Below are 12,704 nucleotides of genomic sequence, written 5' to 3'. Positions count from 1 at the left end.
TACTGGGAGTATTTCCATTGGTGTCCATCGGTGTCATCACAGTACCTGAAATGTTGGTCAGGAGACTTCATCTGATGGGGTCTCTATTGCTTTAGCAACCCTCTGTCTGTCCTAAGGGCTTGGAAGGCTGTCTTAAGAAATGAACAATCACAAATCTGTGTGCCCAGGGGGCAATACACTTGGCTTGAAACCTTGGTGGCTGGTCTGATTATATCATTTTGGGTTGCCTCATTGGCTAGTAACAACGGCCAAAAATCTTGTTAAATCAGTATCTTTGAATTTGGGTTCCCACGCTTGTGATTTCCGTCCTAGGCAATAATTGCCTGGGCTTCAGATTAACATCATCTTGGTCTCTGTCTCTTAGAAAAGTGAAAGAATGAGGTGTTGCCGTCATCCCCAGGATTCATCAAAGCTGGTGACAGGGAAGGATATGACCCTTCTTAGGATGGAGGTGTTTGGGAAGGTTTTGGGTCATCCGGCTTTCTCACCCCAATATTCTGATGCCTTTACCAAGTCTATGAGGTTCTTATTTTTAGGGTAGTGGGGGATTTCCCTAAGTCACAAAATACTAGATAACAGTTTGGCCTACTGCTTCACTTCCATATAGCAAGGATTTCAGCTTTTCAGCCAAAGATAGGGGGACTTCCACTGTTACCTTCCTTACCTTGACCCAAGCAGTTCTACATTTAGGTCTGTCCCTCCTGGTTCCAGTTTCTGCATTGGGTCATTTTCATTTGCAACAGAATAATATCCAACTTAAGAGCATTTATTGGTTCATATAACTGGATAAAGTAGGGTTGAATCAGGCATCATGGATGACAGGGTCTAGATGCTGAAATGCTACCAAAAGTTCTTTCTTTCTCAGTTCTCATCTCTGCTTCTCTCTGTTGCTGGTCTCATTTTTTTCTGTTTCAGATGATACTATGTCCTGTGTGTACCACTACAGTGTATTGGATTCATTGCTACTCACCGAGCTTCCATACAGCTCACAGGTTGTGTGTGTGTGTGTGTTGGGGCGGGGGGGGGCAGTTTCACTGTTTACTTAGCTCAGAGGACAGCCTGCAAAGGATGCTTCTGTCCAGCTTCCCTGGTCTTCCATGGTTCCTCAGAGAAGCACTGGCTGACAGTTAAACATCTGAGAAGTTGTTAGAAGTACAGTTACCCTAGGAAGCTACCACTGACTTCCTTTGAGGGTCTCTTCCTGCACTGTGAGGCACAGGTGGTCACCATCCACTCATGGCATATCTGAACCCCCTCAGCTGAACCTTCACTACTGGCAGGGGTGCACCCTAGGCACTTTGGGACTTAACATCATTCCAATATAAGGACACGAAAGGAAAGAAACACCTTGCTTCAAGGTTGGAAATTAAAATCACAGGGAAGGAAATCTAACAACAAGAACAAAAAAATGGGGCACCTGGGTGGCTCAGTGGGGTAAGCCACTGCCTTCAGCTCGGGTCATGATCCCGGAGACCTGGAATCGAGTCCCACATCAGGCTCCCAGCTCTGCGGAGAGTCTGCTTCTTCCTCTGACCTTCTCCCCTCTCATGCTCTCTCTCTCAAATAAATAAATAAAATCTAAAAAATCAAATCATATCAAATCAAGTCAGATCACAGGGAAGGACTACGGGGCCTGGCTTGTATAGTGTGCCCTTCTAGGAGTTTCACCAGTTCAGATACTACATTTAAGTCCTTTTAAAAAGGATTTGTTTACCTACTTTAGAGAGGAAGAGAGAGAGGAGTGAAGGGAGAGGGAGAAAGAATCCCAAGCAGACTCTGTGATAAGCGCAGAACCAATGCAGGGCCAATCCCGTGACCCTGCGATCACTAGCAGATCTGAAAGCAAGAGTTGGATGCTCAACCAACCATGCCACTCAGGCACCTCTACATTTAAGTCATTAACCCATTTTGAGTTAATTTTTGTGTGTGGTGTATGATGGGGTTCAATTTCATTTTTTTGCATGTAAATTCCCAATTTCCCAGCACTATTTATTGAAGAAACAATCCTTTTCCTATTGAGTATTCTTGGCTCCCTTGTCAAATATCACTTCCCGATATATGTGTGGGCTTATTTCTAGACTCTCTGTTCTGTTCCATTGGTCTTTGTGTCTGTTTTTTGTGCCAATACCAGACTGTCTTTATTACTACTAGATTACTAGATTTGTTATATAATTTTTTATTTTTTATTAATGTATAATATATTATTCGCCCCAGGGGTACAGGTCTGTGAATCACCAGGTTTACACACTTCACAGCACTCACCGTAGCACATATCTTCCCCAATGTCCATAACCCCACCACCCTCTCCCTAGGCCCCTCCACCCGGCCACCCTCAGTTTGTTGAGACTGAGAGTCTCTTGTGGTTTGTCTCCCTCCCCAACCCATCTTGTTTCATTTATTCCTTTCCTACTCCCCAAACCCCCCATGTTGCCTCCCAACTTCCTCATATCAGAGAGAGCATATGATAATTGTCTTTAGATTATGAGATTTGTAATATAATTTGAAACCAGGAAGTGTGATGCTTTCAGCTTTCTACTTCTTGCTCAAGCCTAATTTGACTATTTGGGGTCTTTTGTGGCTCTATATGAATTTTGAGACTATTTTTTTCCTATTTCTATAAAAAATGCCTTTGGAATTTTGATAGGGATTGCACTAAATCTACAGATGGCTTTGGGTAGTACGGACATTTTAATAATATTTATTTTTCCAATCCACAAACATGGGATATCTTTCCATTTACTTGCATCTTTTTCAATATCTTTCATTGAAGTCTTCTAGTTTTCTAGGAATAGATCTTTCACCAACCTGGTTAAGTTTATTCCTAAGTTTTAAATGTATTCAATGCTATTGTAAATGGGATTGTTTCCTTTATTTCTTTTTCAGATGGTTCATTATTGATGTAGAGAAACACAACAGATTTTTGTATTTTGAATCCTGCTACTTTGCTGAATCTGTTTTTTAGTTTTAAGAGCTTTTTGGTGGAGTCTTCTAGGTGTTCAATATATAAGATCATGCAACCTACCAACAAAAACAATTATACTTCTTCCTTTCTTATTTGGATGCCTTTTATTTCTTTTTCTTTCCTAGTTTTTCTGGCTAGGACTTCTAGTACTATGTTGAATAGGAGTGGTGAGAATTGGCACCCTTGTCTTGTTCCTGATCTCAGAGGAAGAGTTTTTGACCTTTCACTGTTGAGTATATTATTAGCTGTGGGCTTGTCATATGTGGCCTTTATTAAGTATTTATTGAGAATTGTTACCATAAAAGGATCCTTTTAAGGTCTTATGTTTTAATTAGACCTACTTTATATTCATTGAGTATTTTCATCTATCTCCCTTTGTAATAATTCATGTTAGAGTCAAAGTTAACTTGTTCCTGCCTTTCCTTTCTTGATGCTAAATATTTTCACCTTTATTTATATTTCTTATGGTACTTTTTCCCTTTTGTCCTAATATTTTATTTACATGTATACATTCTAGTATTCACTGTGTTGAAATAAAATGGCAGCACTTCCTGCCTGTTGCCATGGCTTTCACGGTTCCAACATCATTCTTATCAGAGTGGCTCTTCTGATAAAAACAGCTATACTTACTCTTCTTTTTTTTTTTTTTTTTAAAGATTTTATTTACTTATTTGACAGATGGAGATTACAGAGAAGCAGGCAGAGAGAAAGGAGGAAGCAGGCTCCCTGCTGAGCAGAGAGCCCGATGTGGGGCTCGATGTGGGGCTCGATCCTAGGACCCTGGGATCATGACCTGAGCTGAAGGCAGAGGCTTTAACCCACTGAGCCACCCAGGCACCCCTATACTTACTCTTCTAATCAGCTTTGGGCAGAGCAAAATGAGGCTCATTTATTATGTCTTTTCTCATCTTCTCAACCTATACTGTGATAGCACATATTGACAAATGGACTCCTCTTAAAAATTGTGGTTGAAAAAAAATTGTAGTCAGAAAGGGGTGTCAGTCTTCTAATTGTCTGCCATCCCAAATCAGTTTTTATAGATCAGGGTATATTCTTTCTTTGCCCTAGATATTGGATTTAATATTTAACAAATTTAGTACTGGTAAGTATTAGGCTTCAGTGTAAGAGTCTCCCTAGGTCTTGCTTGGGAATCTGCATCATGACCTCACTTTAGCCTCATTGTAGATTTGAAAATTCATGAATTTTTCTTTAAGTTTTAAATATATGAATTGGTCTTTCATCATGAGATAAGAATATCTTCTTTACATTTTCCAGCTGGAATCAAACCTTCCCTTGTGTCCCCTGTGTTGCTTGCACAGTCACACTCTATGTGATTTTTCTGCACCTGCCAATGTGCCCTAGTCTTTAAGTCTCTGGCCGCTGTATGATAACCTTACTCACCTCTGTACTCTCAGTGTGCATGCAGGCCTTGGATCACAGTAGCTTCTCATTAGATAGTTTTGAATAATAAAATAACACAAAGCCTCAGAGCATGGGAAATAGGGCTGATTGCAGCATCCTGTTCTACCGAGCTTCAAAGCCTTAACTGGTTGCAACAAAGATGATTTCTCTTAAGTTTATGAAGGTTTGCTTTATCTGCCTTCTTTATTCCTTCCTCTACAGGTAAACATTTTCATGTCTCTTTCCAATTTAGAATCTCTCCTTTCTTCTTCTACATTAACTTAGATGTGACCAGGTGGGAGGGCTCTCAGGGCACTTTCCACATTTAATCCAGCACTGAGAGTCATACACAATTTTTACAGGTTCATAAGAAAGGGGTATTCCTTCTTGAAATTGCAATAGCTATTCTTAACCTCACTGATGGCCAATTTTCAAGTCCCTCAGGCTTGAGCCAAATAAAAGGAAGCTTTTATATTAGGTCTAAGCACTGGGAGTGTGCTTCTTGTGCCTCCAAAGTCATTTGATCATCTATCCTTTAATTATTCCTACTTTCAAGATCATCTTGGCCTCGCTTGATCTGAAGCACTTAACCCTCAGATGCATTTTAAAATCTCCTTTCCAGGGCGCCTGGGTGGCTCAGCGGGTTAGGGCCTCTGCCTTCGGCTCAGGTCATGATCCCAGGGTCCTGGGATCGAGCCCCACATCAGGCTCTCTGCTCACCGGGGAGCCTGCTTCCTCCTCTCTCTCTGCCCTCCTCTCTGCTTACTCGTGATCTCTGTCTGTCAAATAAATAAATAAAATCTTAAAAAAAAAAAATAAAATCTCCTTTCCATAGGAAAAACCACTGTTCAGTCCCTGAGAGAGGGAACTGTCATATGAAAGTCTCTTTCTCTAGCTCTCTCTTCCTTTTTGTTTTCTTCCTTTTAGCAGTAGGCAGAGATCAGGGCCTAAGAGTGGCATCAATGAAATTAAAAATGACCTTCCCTTCTGGCTCCCATCTGAAGAACACAAGGAACTTCTGAGACTCTAAGAAGAAATATTTCTCTGGGCTCAAGACCAGGCCCCGTATTTGGGAATCTGTTCAGATTCAGAATCGTGCAACCAGCTCCACATAGTCAAAAAGACCAGGTGTTGGGGGCGCCTGGGTGGCTCGGTGGGTTAAAGCTTCTGCCTTCAGCTCAGGTCATGATCCCAGTGTCCTGGGATCGAGCCCCGCATCAGGCTCTCTGCTCAGCAGGGAGCCTGCTTCCTCCTCTCTCTCTGCCTGCCTCTCTGCCTACTTGTGATCTGTCTGTCAAATAAATAAATAAAATCTTAAAAAAAAAAAAAAGACCAGGTGATGAACCAAAATCTGTCCTTTGTACTCCCCAAATTTGTGTTTTCATCCATAGTCTCTCGTCTTTTCACGGAGAATATTTGATTCCTTAGACTGTGTTATAACACCAAGGCTCATATATGTCCTCAGAATGGAAAAACTGTTATTACTCAGGATGATATGTGGATAAATACATATCTTGAATGGGAAGAATGTATTTCTGCACCAGGAACTTTTGATAGGAAGGAGAGATATATAAACAGAAAGATGTTTTCTCTTTAGGATATTACTGTTATTTTGCAGAATTAGACTTATCCAGGACTCAAGTGGCTCTTCCTACCTTTTCGAATACTTCTCCAGGTGGGCAATTCATCAGTGGTATTGAAGAGTGGCCAGGATATCTGTAAGTGACAGAGGCAAGATAAAGTAGAAGTGATTTAACTGAATGGCATAGGCCTCTAAGGAAGTACTTCCTGAGAGCTTATAAAGCAGAATTTTGCAAATTTCAGCTCATGGGCAAAATCCAGCATACCACCTGTTTTTGTACCACTTACAAGTTAAGAATGGTTTTTACATGTTATAATAGTTACATTTTAAATGGTTAATTACATAAGTACTACATAATAGCCTCAATGTTGCCTTGACCCACAAAGTCTAAAATATTTACCATTTGGCTTTTTATGGAAAAAGTTTGCGGACACTGTTGTAGAAGAATGGTCTGGAAATATTGATAAGGAATAGGATAAATGCAGAATTCTATCCCCATCTGGACTGTGGCAGGCTGAATAATGACTCCTGAAAGATATCCATGTCCAAATCCTTGGAATCCATGAGTATGTTACCTTACATGATGAAAGGGACTTTATAAATGCGATTAAATTAAGGAGATAACTGAGATAGGAGATTATTCTGTATTATCTGTGTAAGCCTGATGTCACAGTGTCCTTGTAAGAGGGGGACAAGCAGGGTTTGAGTCAGAGAGGTATGATGACAAAAGCAGAGTTTTCAGTGATGTGACAAATGAACCAATAAGCACCAGCAGCCTTTAGATGCTGGGAAAAGAACAGATTCTCCATGGGAATCTCCAGATGGAACCAGCCCTGCCAACACCTTGATTTTAGCCCTAAGACCCATTTGGGACTTCTGAACTTCAGAACATATGATATTAAATGTGTGTTGTTTTAAGCTACTACATTTGTGGTGGTTTGTTACAGCACCAATAGGAACAATAGGAAACAATATGTTTATCAACCCTGTGCTCCTTGGGCTGTAGAAGAATCATAGGCTTCACTGTAGATCTCAGAAAATGATAGGAAATTCCATAGACAAGCTGGGTAAGAGGGAGAGGTGAAGTTGAGGAAGTTTAGGGTGTAGAATGCGTAGCTGATTGCAGACTGATGGTTTTGGAGAACATTTGGCAAAGGCGCTGAAGGAAGAGCTCAATTATAATCAGTTAGGGAAGGAAGAACTGCCTAAGGGAATGTGACTAAAGTCAGGGGGAGGTAAATGATTGGCAGACCTGAGAGATGAGACGTAGCTGCATTAGCTAGCCTCAGGTTTCAAATAGCCTGCACCCGGGTAACTATCTGAAGGCTAATGACGTCTCCATTGGCAGAAGAAGATAAAGGATGGAGGCTCTTAAAATTATGAGGATGTGTTTTTATGTCAGCCACATAAACTCTGTGACTTCTTTTCCAATCAGAGTATTTATCTCCACCTGTCTCTTACGTTCAGATCAATTCTCCTCCCTCCAAGAATCCATCTGTTCATTATGTTTTCTGTAATTTGCACACAGTGGTATCCTTGGCAACCAGTCATTTGCCACAGATACAGCCCTTAGAGTTCAAAATTAGGTCCTTATTTCAAAAACTATTCACTAAACAAAATACTATTCACTAAACACACCAATATCTGCTAAGATAACTGTTCTCCAATTATGTTCTGCAGTTCACTAATTATCAGTCCTTGGGCCTAGGGGTCCATATAACTCACTTTGGGAAGCACCTCCTTTAAATCAATAAAACTGGATGCAAAGCACAGATTAAAACTGAAATGTGGAGTGATCTCCTGCTTGTATTCCAGGCCTTCTAAGAGCCACTAGTACATAGAATTCCTGAAGCTTTCTCAGAAATTTGGGTCCACACTGAAATCGACCCTAGTATTCAAAATTTTTTGTGAACCATATGAATATAAAAGCATGAAAATTCAAAGCTACTTCTGGAGGGTCTCCCCAAATATCTAAGTAGTTTTTAAACTTTTCTGCACCAACTTGCATGTGAGTGCAGTGACCCACAATGTCTTCTTTCCCAAGATGCCTGGAGCCCACAACCACCAGTTCCTCCTAAGTGAGGAGGACCATTGGCAAGATTTCTCTAGGGACCAGGAAGGCAGCTCGTGTTGCTAAAGGTGCCCTTGACATGCAGGATGCCCAGCTTTGCCCTTTTGCCTAACCTAAAAGTGTGGAAAGTTTTAAGAATGTTGATGTTCCCTGGCTGGATTTGAAACAGAGTCCCAAGGATCAACCTTGACATATAGCAAATAAAGAGGCAGGCAGTTTGTTCATTGAGTTTAACAGCTCTAACATACTCAGTGCTTAAACGGTATCTGGCAAGTAATTTCTTGTTTAATTATCTCTCTCCTCCTAGATTTCTGGGTTTTATGAGGTCAGTTAAATCTGTCTTTTCAGTATTCCTAGCACAATGCTATGCCTTAGTCTGTGGTCAGTAAGTACGCATTGAATGAATGACTCAATGTTAAGTTTTTAGCATCCAAAAGCTCTTTTGTAATTCAGAGGCAATTTTGGTGTTACTGCTGTTGCTGTACCAGGAGGCAATACTAATTGTGTTGATTGTTATTTTCTGCCAAGCTCTTTGAACTGCCAATAGGGGAAAATTTGTTCTTTGGCAAGAATGAACAAATAAATAAAATAACCTCTGATTATATCTGAAGATTTTATTAATATGAGGAAAACCTATGAAAGAGGAGAATGTTTATAAAGCAATTTTATTTATTTATTTATTTATTTATTTATTTATTACCACTGAGATTCCTTGGCATAGATTCTGGACTTTCCACTGGTATCATTTCAGCCAAGTGTTTACTGGTACTTACTATGTTCAAGGTACGAAGAGAATTGCGTCCTCTACCTAGTCTGCAGAGGAGGTGAGAAAGTATATCACGGCTGCCTTGCAAAGTACAATATGATAGAAATAAGACTGAAAGACAAAGTGCTAGAACTTTCTAGCAGCTGGGGAAAATAGCCCTGGAGCTGCCCCTATTTCTCTGAAGCATTCAGTCTGAGGGAGAATGAAGACTCAATGACACAAGGAGAACTGAATACACATTTAAAGTAGATACTTTGTTGGACATATTCATTAGCCATTTTTCCTTAAAGCAGAACACCTTCTAGCTTTTGCAAAACAACATATACACACAGTGTTGGTCTTCTTCCGTAGGAAGGGCAGCCTTATTCTTACATCCCAGTTAGCAGTAATGCTTACCCCCACATCTTGTTGGTGCCTCATACACCAGACTACTGCGTTATTTCTTATTCAACAAAGGCTTTTGTGGATACATGAGGTGTTCTCATATATGAGAGAATCTTATAGGTTAGAAATCAATCATCCAAGATTAGCAGAAACTGCTCATCTAATCCACGCTTCTGTCTATTCAAAATCATTTAAAATGACTACATAACAATTCCTTTCTGAACATCCAAAGAGGTCCTGGAGTTGGGCCTGAAAAATGGTGAGGACACTGACAAAAGAGAGGAGAGACAGCATCTTGGTTATAGGAAACAGCCAGAGAGAGCTTGAGGCAGAATGAGGGATAGTGAGAGGCTGCAGTTAGCTAGAGGGATGACACATACTTGGGGAAGTGGTGGGGATTCAGTCCTAAAAGGTAGGTTAGATCTAGTTTCTGGAGGGTTGGACTTTGAGAGCTGGCTAATAAGACTGGCCATTTGTCTTTGGGCAATGGAAGGCAAGGGAAGATTTATGAACCAGAGGTTATATGATCAGCACATGCTTCAAAAAATTGAATTTGTATTGGAGAAGGCAGAGTCTTGTGGAAAGGGGTTTAGATGGAAGGCTAATAATTTGGTTACAGAATCAAGAAGATCTGACAACTGATTGATTGTTGATGGGGGACAAGGGAGAAAAAGATGAAGTCCAAGGGGGTCTGAAGCTGAAATCTGAATGTTATAAACTTGCGACACCAATAAAATAGTAAGATTAATAGCACTTAAGGAATACAGTTTAGTTTAAATAATGTTTTTACATAATTATATGTTTTAAAAGAAAAAGTGAGTCAGTGGAAAAACTTGTTTTTGAGGGGAGTAGATTATAGTTGACATCTGTTGCTTTTGCCTATCCAGCATACTTTCTTCTTTTTCTCACTTTTTCTATAAAAGACTACAGTTCATGTGATTGAAGCCAATCCATTGTTTCCAAGGACTTAGATCAAGAGTGAACGTAACTGTATATTTCAGTCATGTGAGTGCTTACAGGATGGTGAGTGTCCCAAGTTAGACCAGTGAAATTCAATTGTAGGACTTTTGATGGAATTATTGGGAAAGAGAAGTTCTTTCTTTCTCTAGGTTTACTAAAGCAGTGAAAGTAAGTCTGGTGCTTATGGTAACTAAAATGAACATATTCTAATAGAGAGACCCTGACTTAGAAAGAAGGGAGTGAACACATACACAGACATAAACAAGAGAGAGACAGAGACAGAGAGAGGGAAGGGAAGGGAAGGGAAAGAGAAGAAAAGACAAGAGGATGAAATTCAATTCTTGACAACACTGAGTTCCTGGATCTAGCTCAGGACTGTTATGGTTACGTAGGGAAATACATTCCTCTTTCCCACATTTCAGCTACTTTAAGTCGGATTTCTGTCATTGCAACACACAAGACCCCAGTGAATGCAGCAATGATGTGTTTGACTTCAAACATATAGAATCTCAGTTTCCAGAATGGTGTCTTAGTGGACTGTAACTCCGAAGAGAAGCTGTAACCAGGGATACATATTTGAAACTTACCTGCGTGAAAGCAATGTTAAATCTCTGGGAGGGACTGAGGTCCCCAAGAGAAAGAATGTAGAGAAAGATGGGAGGGAACAGAGGGCAGAACAATGCTTAGTCATGGGAACTGAGAGACACAATTGGAGAAAGATGGGAGGGGACAGAGGGCAGAACAATGCTTAGTCATGGGAACTGAGAGACACAATTGGAGAGAAAAAAAAAGAAATCATCCTCGGGGTTAAGAAGAGATTAAATAGAATGAAGGTTGTCACTGGGCTGGCTCTCATTAGGTAGTGATCTGTAAGGTCATGGGTCTCAAAATTATGAGAGGAGATGAGAGGATTTATAGGTTATGAGAGGATAAGATTTGGATTTCCCCCTATAGAGGCCTTGACTTTATCCTCCATTGGTGTCTGTAGAAGATTTCAGTAAGACGTTATATGTCTTACCACCTTTAACACTCTGTCCCTGACACCCAGTAGGTGCTCAATAAGTGAATGAATAAAAAGAAAATTGGCCAATGTATGTATAGAGTGTTTTTATTTAGGAAATGGATTTCTGTCAGGGAAAACACGTTATTTACAATGTACTTCAAGTTGAAGTCTGAGAATGTGCCTCTAGCACAACCCCATCCACAATTTAAGGCTGGTACATAGGATCAACCAGCCTAAGTAGCTGCAGAGCCCTGTGACTGTAAATGGGTCACAAAATACCACAGTCTTGAGTTATAAACTCAAACACACAAAATAAGCATTGCAAAAGGATGGAAACATCTTGTATTTATGACAAGAAAATGGAGGAAGGTAATCGATCTTACATCATTCGGCTCATAATGATGGGCAAAACCTGTCCCCAGATTCATTCTCTATTTTATATTTTTCCTCCTTGCTCTAGAAAAGGAAGAGATTTTGGAACAGGATGGAAAACAGGCCTAATCATGTATGTTTACACCAACCAAATGGCACTGATAGTTTGGATTGCTAAGAGGATTGTATGGCTCCAGGGAAAAGAGTTGATGGCTCTGTTTGATTATTGATGTCTGCGTGGGCAAGGGAAGAGGGGCGGCGGGGGTGGGGTGGGGTGGAATCTCTATTTTATTCAGATCTCTGCTCAAATGATACCTCAGAGGGACCTTCCTCGATTATTCTATCTAAAATTATCTTATTTTTCTTTATAACACTTAGCACAATCCAATATTATATCATTTTTACCTATTGTATTGTCTATTTTCTCTTCAATGAATTACAAGATCCACAAGGATCTCACTGCTCCTAAGCTCCTATTCCCAGCTCCTAAAACAGTCTCCTCAACAAGTATTTATTGAGTGAATGAATGGTTTTCATGCTCTGTGTTAGTCAAACTGGACTAAGATAAAGTTCACTTTGGGGACTGGAGAACTCAGAGAGACTATCACATACAGACAGGTGTAACCCTTTCAAATTTTTTACAGTCTCCTGGTGAAAGGAAAGGAGAGTAGAATCCTTATAACCCATGTGTACAAGCACAGACATCCAGCGAAAGTTAAGTTTTCAGAAAAGATAAACAAGCATAACCTTCCTTTCCTCCCCTTCTCAGAGCTGTATCTGGAACACAAGGCTGGGACCACCCACAGAGCTGGGGATTTGCATCGACATATGTGTGTGTTCTAGGAGGGCTCTTCCACTTTAATGGAAGAGCTGCTTGAAAGAAACAGTCACAACCTTGAGCGAGAGTTAGAGCAATGAATCATAACATTGTAGTGACACTAATTTAAGATTCAAAGGGTTTGGGAAACACAACTGTCAAACAGCGGGATGAGCGTGCTGGGCTTGAAAGCCTTGGTTGCGAATGAGTGAGCAGGCATTTACCAAACAGCAGGATGGAAATACACAAAGGGAGACCTTGCTTAAGTTATTTCATTGCTTGGGATTTGGGGCCAGAGCTTTAAAATCCCTGAACCAAGTCCCACTTAGGTCCCCCAAGTGAATGCTTGGCTTTCCCTGGGGGAATCCTTTGTGGAAAGGAAAGTG

Source organism: Martes martes (assembly GCF_963455335.1).
Source record: "Martes martes genome assembly, chromosome: 9".
Taxonomy (NCBI): domain Eukaryota; kingdom Metazoa; phylum Chordata; class Mammalia; order Carnivora; family Mustelidae; genus Martes; species Martes martes.
Note: the sequence above shows the minus strand (reverse complement) of the source record.